We start from the raw sequence: 18,938 nt of genomic DNA, 5'->3' as shown, positions 1-18,938 counted from the left end.
GTTACATAAAAAGTGATTGGTAGGAGCTAAAACTTAATAAGCCTAGAACAATTAATGCATGTTTTGCATACTTATTTTTAAATTCTGATTATGATAGTTTTATGTGTCAACTTAACTAGATCATATAATGCCCAGATATTGCATTAAACCTTGTGTCTGGGGGTGTCATTGAAGGGGTTTCAGGATGAGATTAGAATTTAAATCCACAAACTCAGTAAAGCAGAGGGCCTTCCCAATGTGGATGGGCATTATCAAATCCATTGAGGGTGTGGATAGAACAAAAGATAGAGGAAGCAGGAATTCAACCCTTTTTTTTCTTCCTTGCCTTCTTGAGCTGGGATAGCTCATCTTTTTGAACCCTATAACTGGGATTTACACCATGAGTTTCCCTGGTGCTCAGGCCTTTGGACTCAGACTGAATTACACCACTAGCTTTGCTGGGCTCCAACTTGTAGATGGCAGATTGTGGTACTTCTCAGCCTTCATAACCACATGGGACAATTCCTCATTTATATATATATATATATATATACACACACACACACAAACACACACACACACACATACATATATAATGTATCTAAAATGTCCTATAAAATGTTCCTACTGGTTCTGTTTCTCTGAAGAACCCTAATACATTGAGTAAAATGTATTTTCCACTTTATGCTACATAAAACAGATGCCCACCAGTGGGGCTGGACATCAACCAATCCACTGAGGACCTGAGTGAAACACAAAGGTAGAAGAGAGGAAGATTCTCTCTCTCTCTCTCTCTGCCTGACTGCTTAAGCTGGGACATTGATCTTTCTCTGCCCTCAGATCTCCTGGTTCTCGGGCCTTCAGACTCAAAAATGAAACTTACACCATTCACTCTGCTCTCAGGCCTTTGGCCTATACCACTGGCCTTCCTGAGTCTCCAGCTTGGAGAGGGCAGATCATGGATATCACTCTCCCATTGGTCCTGTTTCTCTGGAGAACCTTGACTAATACATTGGATTATTGTTTATGTCTTCTTTAAAGCTCAAGTCTATATTAGTGAAAGTTAATAATTTCATACATCTTAGGATTTTTGGAGGGCCAATAAGGAACACTTCTGCTTTTCTACCCAAGCCAGACCTGAACTAACTGAGACAAAGGAGTCAGGTCATCAAAAATGTCAGCCTTGTCAACTGTCAGCATAACAGATCTTTACAGAACATGGCTTACATAGGGAAACTATGGGCTTCCTGATAACCCCTGAATTAGGCATATTTAAAAAACTAATCACAGAAAACCTGGGAATAGCAGAACCCCTTTGAAAGTTCCGATCCATAGCTACCACATTTGTCACATGGCCAAGAACAGATCGGAGCTTACATTCCCCATAGGCAGCTAAATCCCAGAGTGTAGAGAGGGGCAAGCTGTATATGGGAGACACAGCCCCTCTCCCTACACACCAAAGGAAGCAGGGCAAACAGAGGCCAAGAGTGAATAATAATGGAGACCTCTTGAAGGGAAAAAAGGGTACAAAGGCCCTACCATAATAATATAGAAGTGTATTTCTGGGAAAAAAATATATCGCTTTATAAGCTGAGTATTCCCTTGGGGAAAGTTGCAAATTCAGACTCAAAAGGAATGACCTTACAAAGTGACATATAAAAGTGACAGAAACATCCCAATCTTAAATGGCCTGGATAATTGTCACTTCTCACTGCTTCGTTTTGACACTGAAAGACAATAAAATGGGGCCTACCTGGTTAGTCTCTCTTACGTTATGAAAAAAGACTGGGTCCACAAAGATGGTTTTATCACATTTATAGCATTAAAATGAGTTCTGGAGAAACGTGTTTTATAATTCTATGTTTAATTCTTTATGCATTATTATTCCTCTGTCTGTAAACACAGCCTAGCCTAATCCTCAGAAGCGCAGTTTTTAAAAAAGTAACCAAGAATGTCATATAAAATGAATGCCAATATTCACAGCATGTGAATCCAAGTTCAAAATTCTTATCTTTCAACAAGTCTAGGAAAAGCCTGATGGGTTGCTAGACTATTTTTTTTTAATCCCCTCCAGAATCTTTTCCAACTTGACTTCCAAGTATGAAAAGACACCCAGTCAAGTTCCAAAACATTCTAAGACTTTGAAAAATCATCATGATAATGGACATATTTTCATTCTATTCCTGTCAGTGACGAACAGTATGATTTTGGCAGGTCCTTTGATCTTTGCTACTGTGTTTCCTATAAGCACAGAGCCTGACAGGAGATACCTCATTAAATCTTCCCTTATTTCTTTTTGTTTTCTTTTTTCCCTTACTTCATTTTCTCAAAATAGTACTATGCAGCTGACATTGTCTTTGAGAAAGGTACTTTATCATTATCAGTTTTTATTAAGAATGTAAGTATTTGTGAATACATCAGTTATTCCTCCCCTACTACAAGAACTGTGAATTGTAAGTACAAAAAAATTCTACAATCACACTACTGCCCTCAAGGTGTTTATATCGTAAAGGTAGAAATGGCAATGAAAATATAATATGTGAGAACCTAATCCACGATATTGAAATTCACTCATACATGCAGAACCAGATTTCATTAATACACTCTATAGTTCAAATGTCTGACACTTCTGATGGCCAAATATTTTAACTAGACTCAACTTGCCATCTCCTACATTTCAAAACAGGAACTTCTCTTTTCTTAAATGACTTGAAATCTTGTGGGGGTAAGAAACAAAAATTAAGGTTGATTTTAATGATCATATCTTCCTAAGACATTTATTAAATAATCAAATAAGTGTGTTTAAATACAATATCAGCAGTTCTGCTTTTCGGGTAGAATTGGAGTTTTCTTCCTTATGACTGAAATGATGAACAGAAGATGAATTAATTTAAAAAAATAAAGGCTTCCTAATATTTTCATTATGAATGTATTCCCTCTTTGATTTGAAAATGTGAAACTATTTGAAAGTAATCACCTTTCACATACAATGAATAGATAATTCCTAATGATCATAGTAAGTATAGAGTACAAGAATAACGTCCAGAACTGAAGCTGGAGACTTTTCACAAAACAATCAAGTAGAGAAACTCGATATGCTCTCTTCTTATAATGAAATGACTTACTTGTCTAAGAATTGATATGGCTGATATATGAAGTCTTATTATTCAAGCAAGAAGAGTGACATTTTGTGGAGTGCAACACGATAATTCATAATCATGATAAAATAAAAGCATTCAGTTTAAGCTTATACAATGTACTTCTGTAAGTGCAATTGCTTTTATTTTATCTTGGTTACAAATTATCATGTTGCACTCCATAAAATGTCAACCTTTTTTTTACTAATCTATTAACCCTTCTTGATTGAATACTAAGACTTCTTATATCCCAGGATGAGTAAAGAAAAAAACTGGGATGTAAACGAAAATATTAACTTTGATATATATTTTTCACATGTTGAGATAATTATGGGTTCCATTAACTAGAAATGTCTTAACATAATCATATTGCTTGTTGGGGAAGACAAAGCACTACTTATAAGTTGTCAGGCTAAGAAAAGTGGAAAACATTAATGCCTTTAATCACTCATTTGGGTGAGAGGAGTGATGATGAGCTGGGGCATTTGGAAATATATGAATCCAAATAGACAATAAGGGAGAATGAATTATCAAACTTTGGCTTTTTGAGGCCAGCTAAATGAAATTTCCCATGAGCTTTTAAAACTTCATTTACTTATTATCTAATTACATTATGTAAGAATTGAGAGAAAAAAACCTTATTACCAATAAGTTTATTCTATATATCTAATATGTAGAAAATATATATATTAGAGGATTAAATGTATAAATATTGAGATTGATTGATCCAGTTAATATTTTGATGAATTGGCTTCAAAAGTATTCTGCTTGTAAGGGGACTTAATAATAGAGTTTTATTAAATCTACATCTTTTTGTTATTTCAATAAATTTAGGGGGTACAAATGAAGTTTTGTTACATGGATATATTGCATAGCCGTGAGGTTGGAGATTTTAGCATACCCACCAACCAAATACTGTATGTTGTACCCAATAGGTGATTTTTCATCCTCATCCTCCCAATCTCCCACCTTTGGAGTCTCTATGTATATTTTTCCACTCTGATGACCATGTGTACCCATAGGTTAGCTCCCACTTATAAGTGAGAACATGCAGTATTTAATTTTTTGTTCCTAAGTTACTTCACTTAGGATAATGGCCTCCAGTTCTGCCCAAGTTGCTGCAACAGACACTATTTCATTGATTTTTGTGGCTGAGTAGTCTTTCATGGTATATATATATGGCATACACACACACATACACATATCACATTTTCTTTAAGTCTGTAAATGCATTTTGAGTTAATTTTTGTACACAATGAGAGCTAGGGATAGAATTTTATTCTTCTGAATATGACTACTCAATTTTCCCAGGACCATTTATGGAATAGTTTGTCCATACTCCAGTGTATATTTTTGTCTGCTTTGTCAAGGATCAGTTGGTTGTAGGTATTTGACTTTATTTCTGGATTCTCTATTTTGTTCCTTGATCTATATGTCTACCTTATACCAGTACCATGCTGTTTTGGTTATTATTATAGCCTTGTAGCATAATTTCAAGTCAGGTAATGTGATGTCTCCAGTTTTGTTCTTTTGGCTTAGAATTGCTTGAATTGCTTTTGTTATTAAGGCTTTTTCTTTTTTTGTCCCATATGAATTTTAGGATTGTTTGTTCTAGTTTTGTGAAAGATTATGTCAGTATTTTGATAGCAATTGCATTGAATCTGTAGATTGGTTTGGCCAGTATGGTCATTTTACCAATATTGATTCTTCTAATCCATGGACATAGGATGTTTTTTCATTTCTTTGTGTCATCTCTGATTTCTTTCATCAGTGTTTTACAGTTTCATTAAGGAGAACTTTCACCTCCTTGGTTAATTATATTCCTAGGTATTTTATTTTTTGCAGCTAATGTAAATGGGATTGATTGTTTGTTTGTTTATTTATTTATTTTTTGGACAGAGTTTTGCTGGGCTACAGTGCTGTGGTGGCAGCTCACCTCAAACTACTGAGCTCAAGCAATTCTCCTACCTCATCCTCCCAAGTAGCTGGGATTATGGGCACATGCCACCATGCCCGGCTAATTTTACTATTTTTAGTGGAGATGGGGTCTCGCTATTGCTCAGGCTGGTCTTGAGCTCTTTACCTCAGCCATCAGAGTGCTAGGATTATAGGCGTGAGCCACCATGCCTGGCTGGGATCGAGTTCTTGATTTGGTTCTCAGCTGGGTTGCTATTGGTATATCTGCTTTGTGTATATTGATGTTGTAACCTGAGATTATACTGAATTCATTTTTTAAATCTTGGAATCTTTTGGAGAAGTCTTTGGGGTTTTCTAAGATCATATCATTAGTAAACAGAGATAATTTGACTTCCTCTTTTCCAATTTGGATGCCCTTTATTTCTTTCTCTTGCATGATCGCTCTGGGTAGGAATTCCAGTAGTAGGATAAATAGAAATGGTGAAAGTATGCCTCCTTGTCTTATTCCAGTCTTACGGGGAATGTTTTTCACTTTACTATGTTCATTATGATGTTGGCTGTGGGTGTGTCATATATGGCTATTATTATTTTGAAGTTTGTTCCTTCACTGCGTAGTTTATTGAGGGTTTTCCTCATGAAAGGGTGCTGGATTTTATCAAATGCTTTTTCTGCATCTGTTGAGATGATCATATACTTTTTGTTTTTAATTATATTTATGTAGTGAATCACATTTATTGACTTACATATGTTGAATCATCCTTGCATCCCCTGGATATAACCCACTTGATCATGATGAATTCTCTTTTTGATGTGCTGTTGGATTCGGTTTGTCAGGATTTTGTTGAGAATTTCTGCATCTATGTTCATCAGGGATATTGGTCTGAAGTTTTCTTTTTTGTTGTTGTGTCCTTTCTTGGCTTTGGTGTCAGGGTGATACTGGCTTCACAGAATGAATTAGGGAGAGTCCCCTCCTTCTCAATATTATGGAACAGTTTCAGTAGGATTGGTACCAGTTCTTCTTTGCACATCTGATAGAATTTGACTATGAATCCATCTGGTCCTGTGCTACTTTTTGTTGGGAGATTTTTTTCATTACAAGTCCATGTCACCACTCATTATTGTTCTGTTCAGGATTTCCACTTCTTCTTGATTCACTCTTAGGAGGCTGTATGTTTTCAGGAATTTGTCTATTTCCTCTAGCTTTTCTAGGTTGTGCACATAAAGGTGTTCATAGTTATCTCAGGTGATCTTTTGTATTTCTTTGCTATCAGTTGTAATGTCTTCTGTTTTATTTCTTTTTGAGCATATTTGAATCCTCTCTTTTATTTTATCTGTTAATCTAGCTAGTGGTCTATCAACTTGGTTTATCTTTTCAAAGAACCATTTTTTTGTTTCATTGATTCTTTGTATTTTTTTGTCTCAATTTTGTTCAGTTCTATTCTGATCTCTGTTATTATTATTATTATTATTATTTTCTTCTGCTAGCTTTGTGTTTGGTTTGGGCTTCTTTTCTAGTTCCTTTGAGGTGTGTCATTAGGTTGTTAATTTGTGATCTTTCAATCTTTTTGATGTGGGTACTTAACACTACAACCTTTTCTCTTAGTATTGCTTTTACTGTGTCCCAGAGGTTTTGATATGAGTTTTGAAATGAGTTTTGATATGAGTTTTGTTCATTTCAAAAATTTTTTTTATTTCCATCATGATTTCATTATTGACCCAAAGATCACTCAGGAGCAGATTGTTTAATTTCCATGAATTTTTATATTTTTGAGAGTCTCTCTTAGAATTTATTTCTAGTTTTATTTTACCATAGTCTGAGAAAATACTTGACATGATTTCAGTTTTTTTAAAATTTATTGAGACTTGTTTTATGGCCTTACAGATGGTCTTTCTTGGAAAATGATTCAAGTATTGACGAGAAGAATATATATTCTGCAGTTTGGGGGTAGAATGTTCTGTAAATGTCCATTTGTTGTAGATTCTAATTTCAGTCTATTGTTTTTTTGTTGATTTTCTGCCTCAATGATCTGGCTGGTGCTGTCAGTGGGGGTGTTAAAGTTCCCACTATAATTGTATTGTTGTCTGTCTCTTTCTTAGGTCTAGTTATAATTTGTTTTGTGAATCTGGGTGCTCTGGTATTTGGTGCACATATATTGAGGATTGTTATATCTTCTTGTTGAACTGATTTCTTTATCATATAATGACTTTCTTAGTCTTTTTGTACTGTTATTGATTTAAAGTCTGTTTTATCTGATATAAGTATAACTACTCCTGCTTGTTTTTAGTTCCCATTTGCATTGAATACTTTCTTCTACCACTTTAGCTTGACTTTATAAAAGTCTTTATCAATTAAGTGAGTCTCTTGTAGGCAGCATAACTTTGGGTTCTGTGTTTTAGTCCTTTCAGACAATCTATATGTTTTAAGTGGAGCATTTAGTCCATTTACATTCAAAGTAAATATTGATAAGTTGTTGTTTCTATTTCTAAGTTGTAAATATTGATAAGAGTTGTTTCTATTCCTGCCATGATGTTGTTACCTAATTGCTTTGTATTCTCAGTTGTGTAATTATTTTGTAAGACCTGTGAGTTTTATGGTTTTATTAATATATGTTTTTTATGATGCTGAGTATCAACCTTTTGTTTCCATGTTTAGAACTTGCTTGAGCATTTCTTATAGGACTGCTTTAGTGGTGACAAATTCCCTTGCATTTGATTGCCTGGGATGACTTTATTTCTCTTTTATTTATGAAGCTTAGTTTAGCAGGATACAAAATTCATGGCTGACAGAATTTTTCTTTGAGAATATTGAAAATAGGACTCTAATCTTTCCTGGAATTTAAGGTTTCTGCTGAGAAGTCTGTTTTTAGTCTATAATGGGCTTTCCTTTACAGGTAATTAAGCATTTTTTTTCATGCTGCCTTTAAAATTGTTTTCCTTCACATTGACTTTACATAGTCTAATGACTACATGATTTAGTGAATTCTTTCTTGCAATGTATTCTTCTGGTATTCACTAAGCCTCTTGTAGCCAGATGTCTAACTTCCTTGCAAGATCAGGAAAGTTTTCCTCAATTATTCCCTCAAAATGGTTTTCTACAGTTTTTACTTTTTCTTCCTCTCCCTCAGGAATATCTATGACTTGTATGTTTGTATGCTTTACATAACCCCATATTCCTTGTAGGCTTTGTTTTTATTTTCAATTCTTTTATGTTTATTTTTGTTTGAGTTAATTCAAAAGGCATAGCTCTAAAATTCTTTCTTTAGATTGCTCTACTCTATTGTTTGACCGTTCAACTGCATTTTGTAATTCCTTTAATGAGTCTTACAATTCCAGAAGTCTGCTTCATTTTTTCTAAATATCTATCTCTTTAGTAAATTTTTCATTCATGTCCTGAATTATTTTTCTGGTTTCTTTGTATGAGTTTTCAAGTTTCTCTTGGATCTCATTGAGCTTCCTTACAATCCATAGTTTGGATTATTTACTTGTCATGTCAGAATTTTCAATTTGGTTGGGATCCATTGCTGGAGAGCTAGTGTGATCTTCTGAGGATGATGAAACAATCTGTATTTACATACTGCCAGATTTCTCACACTAATTTTTTCTTATCTTGAGAAACTGTCATTTCTCATTTTTAAATTCACTTTTGTTTGGATGTAACTTTTTAATTTTTTTGTTTTTGTTTTTCCCACTTGAAGGTGTGCCTGTAGTGTATGTTGTGTTTGTTCATTTAGTTTCAAATTTGGGACTTTCAGAGGGCCAAGGCTCTGTATATGTTTCTTGGTTATAGATAGTTTTTGTATAGCGGCTTTCTCAGGTGCTGATTATAGTAGCTAAGTACTAGGCTACAGTCCAACCACCAGGAAAGTAGGGGGCACTCATGTGTGTGAGCAGGCGGCAGCAGGAGCCAGTAAGTATGTGCTTCGTCTCAGTTTGCTCAGGTTGTAGGGTGGTCTGTGTTCCCTGCTCAGCCCTGGAGTGGGGCACAATGCTTGGCAGAGCTGGAACACCAAGCTCACCCTTGCACACCCCAATGATGAGTGAAAGTACCAGCCCTGATGGGGGTGGTAGGGGGAGCATGTGTTAAAGTGCACTGAGTTCTCCACCCGGGGGGCTGGTTGGGGGATGAAGGAGACTACACCAGCTCCACAACCTGAGTAGGCAGATGTGTGATCTGCCTTCCTATCTCATCACTGTTCTGGGACTTCCGACTTTCAGTTCAGATAGACACTGTTGTTTTCTTCTGTACCATAATCTATCTGAGGGCCATGGAAAAAGCCTGTCTGTCCTGCAGCTCTCTGAACAGATGGCCTCAGGGTAAAATGTCTTCCCTCAGCCCAAAAGAGACAGCTTTGTAGCCTGCCATACTCCACTGCATGAAGCTGCCACTCTTTGATGGGAGGGGCATGAGCCCTGCCCTCTGTGCAAGCCCAAGTGAGGTAGGCTGGCCATCAGTTGTGCAGCCACCCTAAACACACTGGAATGACCATCCTCGCACACACCTGCACCAACCCCTCATGGGAACAGCCGCAGCTACATCTGCAGCAGCGGGTGGGGGCAAGGAGGAGAAGTCCTCATCTCCACGTCTGTTCCCAGACACTGGTGCCAACTACTCACTGGGGTGGAAGCAGAGCCCAGTATTGTGCCTGCATCTCTGCTAGAGGGAGAACAGACACCCTCAGCTATCCAGCAAGGAACTGTTGAATGGAGGAGAATGCATGCTCTGGTCTCCTTTATCCCAAGGAGCACCCCAGTGTGTGGTACTCTCCTCTCTTCCCAGGCAGCCTTCCCTGAGTGGTAGAACTCCAAGAATCCCATAGTTCCTCTAGACTGCTGCAGTCTGAGTGGGTGCTGGGGATGTTTTCAGGGATCCAGCAATGCAGAGACACAAGGACAGAGATTCCCTGGGCAGGGTAGCTGTAGAAACATGGCACTCCTTGAAGGGAGGGACATTGGCCCTACCCTCCCTGCAAACTTGGGCACAGTGAGCATGCATTAGTGGGGGTGCAGCCACCATTAAACACCCTGGGGAATGACTGTCCCCCAGCACACCTGTGTCAGTCCACCACAGGAGCAGTCATGACTGTGTCCACAACATTCAGAGGTAAATGGAGGAGAAGTCCACATCTCTACCTATGTTCCTGCGCACTGGTGCCTCTTCATCTCTGGGGTAGAACCACTCTCTTTCTCTACAGGACCCACCTCCACAGCCACATCTTTGCTGGGAGGGGAACAAAGACCTTCAGCTCACAAGTGGGGAGCTTTCATTTAGGAGAAGGCACATACTCTGGTTTCTTTAATTACAAGGGGCACTTTGGCACACTGCTCCTGGGGGTGGGGCCCATGCTGAATGTTAGAACTCTGAGAATGCCACAATTACCCTGAGACATGCTGGCACCCTGTGGCTGCTACAGATTGAGTGGGTGCTAGAGAATGCTTGAGGGGAGTCCAGCGATGTGGAGACAGAAGGGCTAAGAACCCCTGAGTAGGACAGAGGTCCACAACAGGTGCACGATCAGTATGGCACTTACCACCTAAGCTTGGGTCTAGGGGGAGGGAGCGTGACACTGTGCAGTTTGGCAACCTGGTGCTCTGCCATCAAGAAATTCCCAGACTACCATCCACAATAGTGCTTGAGCTCATGAAGGTAGAGCGCTCTCCAGTGGTTTGGGAGCCAGGAGTTTGCCACACAGTGAGGGGAGCAAAAAGAAACACTTCTGTCTACTATTTCCAGAGGACTCCAAATTCCTTGGGGTTTATCCCTGATGAAATTTTGTTTTCTTCTTTTTCTGCATTCAAGCTTCTTCACATGGGTTCTCACATAGGTTCTGGAATTCTTCCTTCAGTATTCCAGTTGGGCCATGTTTATTCACCTGTAACTTTGGTTCTCCCTTCTAAGGAAAACTGGTGACAATATCTCTAGTCAGCCATTTTGGAAAAAATTTAGAAAGCACACCTAGACCCTAAAAGAAAAAGAAATGACCTTGTAATCTGAATGATTTTTTTTTCTAATAGAAATTTTCACCTATGCTTCCAATAATGCAATTAAAGTTCTAGAGAGAGATTAATGATATTAGTAGTAATCTTATTGAATGATTATTGCTAAAATACAGTTAGTTTGTTAAAAGTATAAATTAGCCAATTATAGAGAAAGACATATGAAGAAAAAGTATAAAAATTAAATTGATCAGTTACTAGTACAAATTCCTGATAATAAAGATAATTTAATACAAGGTAAGGTGAAAAGTTACAAATATGTTAAGGAATATTTTTGGAGAAGAATTTTACATTGTTATTTTATTTATTTATTTATTTTTTTTGAGACAGAGTCTCACTCTGTTGCCCAGGCTAGAGTGAGTGCCGTGGCATCAGCCTAGCTCACAGCAACCTCAAACTCCTGAGCTCGAGCGATCCTCCTGTCTCAGCCTCCAGAGTAGCTGGGACTACAGGCATGCACCACCATGCCCGGCTAATTTTTTTTTTTTCTATATATATTTTTAGCTGTCCATATAATTTCTTTCTATTTTTAGTAGAGATGGGGTCTCGCTCTTGCTCAGGCTGGTCTCGAACTTCTGAGCTCAAACGATCCACCCACCTCGGCCTCCCAGAGTGCTAGGATTACAGGCGTGAGCCACCGCGCCCGGCCTACATTGTTATTTTAAATCAAATTTTATTTAAGTATTTCAGCAGATAAAGTTCTATAGTGCCCTATGCAAATGTACAATTTTACCAGTAAATTGCTTTATTTATTTATTTATTTTTTTTGAGACAGTGTCTTGCTTTGTTGCTCAGGCTAGAGTGAGTGCCGTGGCATCAGCCTAGCTCACAGCAACCTCAAACTCCTGGGCGTAAGCGATCCTACCGCCTCAGCCTCCCGAGTAGCTGGGACTACAGGCATGTGCCACCATGCTCGGCTATTTTTTTCTATATATATTTTAGTTGGCCAGATAATTTCTTTCTATATTTAGTAGAGACGGGGGTCTCGCTCTTGCTCAGGCTGGTCTCGAACTCCTGACCTTGAGCGATCCACCCGCCTCGGCCTCCCAGAGTGCTAGGATTACAGGCGTGAGCCACCGCGCCCGGCCCAGTAAATTGCTTTATTACATTTCTAAAAGATGTCAAGTAGTATTTTTAAACATCGGCCAACTCCTGCTTCTATTTTCATATGACTCTTAAAGAAATTTACACAACCTTTTGTTGTTGTTATTGTTGCTGCTGCTGTTGTTGTTTGCAGACTATCTTGAAATAAGGAAGTTCATAATTTCTCATTAATTTGACTTAAGCTATTTAAACTATATTATTATTTAAACATTTCCTACATAGTTGGTTTTTTCAGACACATAATTATCCCTGTTATCTCCTTGCAGTTAGTCAACTTTCCACTTTCCCTTCAATTGACCCAAACTTTCTCAGTGTGTGACCTAAATTGAAACCATCCGCCTATAATGATACAGAAAATGACCTGTACCTGTGGGCTTTTTCACATCCAGTCTGTGGATAAGCATCCCAAAGGATGTCATTTATGAACCCCCAGAGTCCCAGCTTGTTTTTAATTTGTTATCCAACACCAACCATTATTCATCTAGAAGAAGACTCTCAGTTATTACTGCTTTCCAAATTTCTTTCTCCTATTGAATTACTAGGATTTTATCATATTTTCCAGATGGATTCATTTGCATTTTTAAGAAATAAATATCACTCAGTAATTTATTGCTTATATATTGTAATCTAAAGTTGTTTATACAGCTTGAACTCATATTTGCATTTGTAGATTTTTAATTTGTTTTAAACACAACTCACAATAAATTTTATTATGCTGTTGAATCTCTCATATAAATGTTAAAACTACCCATCTTCCAATCCAGAATGGAAAAAAGTTTGCATACTTGATGCTTTGCAATCTCACCTTAAGTTTGACAAAACTTGGAGGTCTCAGCAAAACTATATTAAATACATTTTAACTGGAAATACAAATATGCTACCCAGCACTAAGAAGGAACATAGAAGGGGTGCTGGTGATTACAAATATTAGCATCATATATTTCAAGATAATATTTTACACTGGCCCTGTCCCCAGGAAAATAGAACAAAATTCCCTTACATTACTTTGTCCTCTTCTTTCTACTCTTTAAAGAATTCTGTGTTTTCTGGACCAAGTGATCAATGCTATTAATATTTAGAGCACTATCATAGACTATTATGCCCTACAAACACAATTTATGTTTTAGTTAATTTATTCATTGTTTGTTGAGTACCTACTGAATGCTATGTACAGCATCCTTAATGAATGATCAAGAATATGATTAGTAGCCTTAACTAGCTTATTTTCCAGGCAAAAAAGATGATATTTAAATTATTAAATTCCAATACTAAGGAGATACATGAAGGACACATAGAACCTAACTCCATCTGAATTACAAATGAATTTTTAGAAACATAGGAACTCATGAGTGAGGTACTATTTTTCTAAATATCTCACAGTACCATCAATTAAAGTGAATTTTGCAACAATTCAAAGACTATGGAAACCTCAAAATCATTAAGCAAAGATTAATAAAGTTATTATGTCTGCTTATGACCCTTCATGGGAATTTTGGGCATAAATATGAAAAATAAAACTTTAAAATAATTATTTAGTTTCTTTTGTTTGCAAAATAGAAAAAAGTGCACTAGGAGAAATGGTTTTTATTCAAAAGGTAAAGAGTTAAAGATCAAAGTCTTATCCCTGTAGTTGGCTAATCCTTACTCTTCTATTTCTGAAAGTCCTTTATTCTGCACCACACTCATGGTTATTTTTCATCATTCTCACCTGATATGCATTCCAGCTCTGACTAAGGATGTGAACTGTCATTATTTTTAAGCATTTTAGTGAAAAGATTTTAGCTTCCCTGAGGCATCATGCTGTATCAACAGTTCAATAAACCTGCCAAATGTTTTACTTACTTTGAAGGAAAAACAAGTTTAGAAAATATTAAGCACTTAATATTTTGTGGACTTATATGAAGTGACTCTCAGTAGAAATAAATGTCAAAAATAGAATCTCTCCTCACAATGTCAAGTTCAGCCAGATATAGTATATTTTGTAGGCCAGTTGAATACAGACATGTATATATATCATTAACCCTTAGATTATATTTGACTCTTATTTTAATATGAATGATTTTATTCTAATTATTAATAGTTGGCAAAACACAGTGGAACTGAAATTAGTCTCAAATATGTGTGCAAAAAACAGAAGCACTAAAGGGCAGATACAGCTCTATACAATCAGACAGCTCTATACAATGAGGAAGAGTTACAGAAGTTCTGATATATTTAGAAATATAACTTTATTCATTTTGAGCCAAAAAGTAATAAAAACCAAGGCTATTAATGGCTACTGAATGTAAACTACATGTGAGAAGTGGACTTCTGAAGATATACAAAAGTACAAATTTCACTTAGAAATAATGCAGAAGGAAATTTAGAAGGAGATAATTATTATCGTTCAAGAATAATTTTTCTCAATCATTATTTATACATTTAAGCTACAATTTGAAACAAAGAAATTATGTCTTACAGCATGCATCCATGAGAGTTTTAAAGGAAAATGGCTTATGACTTATTTATGTTCTTATTTCTAAAAGAGCAAATACAATTCATTTAAAAATACCAAAATGAATTTTTAATAGACTATATTGATTATATTCCTTATTCATTTGAGAGAGATAATAAGGCACTGTAGGAAAAGAAATGGAAGAAAGGCAATTCACTGAGGTGAAATTTGGCACTACTTTCCTCCTAAAGGTACCTGACCATTCCAGAAGAGGTAGGTGACAGGCTGAGAAGCTGAGCAGAATTTTCAATTGAGCTGAGATTTCAACTGACTCTTAGAACCAGATGGACAAAATATTTGAGTTCAATCGACAGATTTCAAGATGTGCCATGAACACCAAGAAGTATAAATACAAACAAGCACTTCCAGGCACACTGGTAAAATGACTGAAAAGCAAAAACCAAAAGAAATTTTAAAAGCAGCCACAGAAAAGACTTATTACCTTCAAAGGAGAGTCAGTCACACAGCTGACTTCTCAACAAAATGAGTATAATAAAATGATAACTTCAGGGTGCTAGAAGGGAATAAGTACAGACCTTAATTCTGTTTGTTCTGGCTATATTTTGAAAGTCAGCTTTCATTTGAAACTTGATGTGTATATGTTACCAAAAGTTCTTTAATTCTCTGGACTTGGTAATAAGAATATGAAGAATAACAGAAGAGAGCACTACAGACCTGTTAGAATGGCCAACATCCAAAACACAAACACCAAATGCTGGTGAGGATGTGGAGCAACAGGAAACTCACGCATTCCTGGTGGGAAGACAAAATAGTACAGCCACTTTGGAAGAAAGTTTGTCAGTTTCTTACCAAAATTAAACATATTCTTACCATACAATCCAGGAATCTCACTTTCTTGGTATTTACTCAAAGAAGTTGAAAACTTATAGCACATTTACTAATCTTGCCCGTCTCCTTGGGAAGGACTGGATTTTACAGTATTCTTTACAGTTACCAATTAAAATAAATTACTAAACTTTAAGTATAAACAAAGGGTGGGTAAAATTTTTAAATAGTTCTGAATCAGTGTCTAAAATAACCAGAAGAACTCACAGATTATTTTCTTCTAGGTTTGGCTTGAATTTTTCTTGGTCATTGTATTAAAGATTTCTGAAAAAATAGAACTGTATTTTTCTATCTCGAGAGAAAAGCATAGTAAATATGTTTAGGTATAGCCACTAAACATGTTTTAAGATACAATATACTTTTTTGATTATATATGTTAGAAGTTTGTGTTTATTATCAGACACTAACCTCAACAATTATTACATGTGAGAATTACTTTTGGAATTGGCTTTACTAACTAATCTAATTGTATCAGTTAAAATATGAATGTCTGCTTTTAATGAACAGGTGTTCATATTCCTATGAATGCAACAATTAGGAATCAAGTTCAATTTCTGAAGTAGCAATTTTGGAGAATTATAATGCAGTGCTAAGAGCATGAACTCTAGAATCAAATTATTTGATTCCCTTCTTATCAATCCACCTCAAATGAATATGCTTCTCTTCAAGAGTCTGATTGTCATGCTTACTTAATTTGATTTCTTCATATGCCAGACTAGCCAGGATAGAATCTTAAATTGCCTCCACTCCTGAGATAGCTGAGCCTTCCTGTGTGCCTGGTGCCAGATGTAATCACCATCAATGTGTTACTGAGAAAACACACACAGTGAAAACGGATGTTATTTACTATTCAATATTAGTACATAAGACTTGATGCCTAAATTGCGATCTTAAAAACACAGCATGCAAAAAGATATCTTGTGTACCTACCATAGCGTGTCCTCAGTTTTAAGAGCTATACCACCTAAACTTTGATTCAACTTCTTGTCTCTCATACTGAGGACTACATGCATGTTTCAGTTTGCCAGTTAAATGATTCTACTTATAGCACTGAAGGTAGTGTGACATTCCTTCAAGCCTCCCTGGTAAGAAAACACCTAATATATTAGAAGATATTTAAACTTAATCTTTCAATAGCAAGATCTTAAGGAAATCCTCAGAAACTATAACTAGAAAACTTAAATCTAGAAAGGTCAGCAATAGGCAATAGTTTTAGGTAGGCGTTGCCCTCAGGGCCCTGCCAATTGACTCTGTTGCCCCAGAGTTTCAATTTTAAGGGCTACGTGTGGGTGACAAGGACATGTATAGTGAAGAAGTAGATTAGGGATTCAGAATTAAGCCAGAACCCTTAAAGGGTGACATACTCTGTGGCTGAAGTGAGAAAGCAAACTTGTCATTTGGTTGGGAAATATTAAGGGATCTTTGCCTCTGGGTGGCTTGAGGGGGGAAAAAAAAAGCCTCACAAAAAACCCCCAAACTTCCCTTGAGAATTCATAACAACCCTTCCTGGGTTGGGGTAGAAATAACAATAATTGTTCCTAAACCTCAAATCAGAAAATTCATTTAAAATTTATCCTTAAGTGCCCGGTAAAGTCATATGCAAATCTCTGGAGAGAAAACATGTTCAACACAAGCCTCAAGGTAATCCCACAATAAAATTCCAGAGAAGATGATTTCTCAAAAGCAAAAAAATACATTTATGAGACATATAAGGAAAGAAGTAATATTTTGTGAGAGTCAACAAAATCACAAACTACAGAATGAGATCTTCATAGACTGCAGATACCAGAATTGTCACCACAGGGTATTAAATAAGTATGAAATATATGTTTAAAGAAATGAAAAAAGTATCAAAATTATGACTAAGGGATAAGAGTCTATCAAAACGATCAAGTAACACTGAAAAAGAATATTATAGAATTTCTAGAGAAAATGCAAATATATGAAATACAAAGTTCAGGCTAAACCCCAAATTAGATTTAATGAAGAGAAAATTGATGCAGTAAAAGAATCAGAAGAGGCATATCCAGAATGCAGAAAGAGATAAAACACTCTGGAGAACAGGTTAGGAGACATGTGGGGTGAAAAGTTCTAATATTCATGCATTCATCTAACTGGAGTTAAAAAAAAACATGTTAGAGAGAATAGGAATAAGCAACAAAGGTAATAGGCTAGAATTGTTTAGAATTAAGGGGAATGAAAACCGCAAAGTATTGTTAATAGTATAAGTGAATCTTAAAAATTCCAAATCAGGATAGCTAAACAAAAATTCATACCTACACGTAAAATTTCAGAGCACTAAAGAGAAGATTGTCAAAGCTGCTAGGGACATGATATAGCTTATCTTCATAGGAAGGAAAACTAAACTAACAATTACCTTCTTAATGCCAGTAATAAAAGCAAAGAGAAATAACATCTTCAAAGTACTGAGAATACCTAGCAACATAGAATTGAATACACAGTAAAACCACCTTCAGGAATGTCATAAAGACATTATCAGACTCATTATCACAAGTATTTCTATTTTACCAAAATTGATACTTATCCTGATTCTAATAACATTCAATAGTTTATTTTAATATGTTAAAGATAATTTTAAAAATTATATAGAACAAAAGTTCAAAAAAAAAAAAAAGCCAAATAAATATGAAAGGCAAAGAACTGAAAATAAGGTGTGTTAACTTGGTGTCTTAATCATATAACAAGAGATTTTCAGATTGCAAATTTTAGACAATTAGTGAGGAAAATGGTTATAGGAAAGTAAGTGACCTCTATGGAAAAAACAAATTGATCCCTACTTCATACCATAAATAAAATAAATTCAAATTGGATTTAGGATATAATTATGTAAGGCAATATTTTAGAGCTTTTGAAGAAAATGTAGGAGAGTATCTTTAAAATGAGGTTAGATATGGATTTTGTCAATAAGACACAAAAATAATTAAAGAAAACAGTTAAAATCCTTTTGCATTGAAATGAAGAACTTCTAATTTTCTAAGTATAACATAAAGGAAGTGCCAAAACAAACCATAACTGGAGAGAAAATATTTGCGTGATACAGATTGCCATACTACTGACAATAAATTTGTATTTAAAAAAATTATACATGCATGATATTTATACAAAAATAAGTAAAAGAAAACAAACCAGCAAATAGGGAGAAAAAGCAAGAAATAGTGAATATATATATTTACACAATGGGATATACACATCCTATAAAATGAATATGAAATATACATCAATTTCAAACAGTACTTAGAAGTAAAAGGTCACAAAAGAATAGACAAGCATATCAATTTACATAATTATGAAACTAAACAGTGCATTATTTAGGAAAACAGGGAGGTAGCATGTAATTACTAAGAAAATAAAACAAATACCAGAAAATTTAGAATAGTGAGTGGTTAACTTCTCAGGGAGGAACAGCAGTCTGATTGGGAAGGGACATACAGGAGATCTCAAAGATA

The sequence above is a fragment of the Eulemur rufifrons genome, chromosome 15, assembly GCF_041146395.1.
Source record: "Eulemur rufifrons isolate Redbay chromosome 15, OSU_ERuf_1, whole genome shotgun sequence".
Taxonomy (NCBI): Eukaryota; Metazoa; Chordata; class Mammalia; order Primates; family Lemuridae; genus Eulemur; species Eulemur rufifrons.
Note: the sequence above shows the minus strand (reverse complement) of the source record.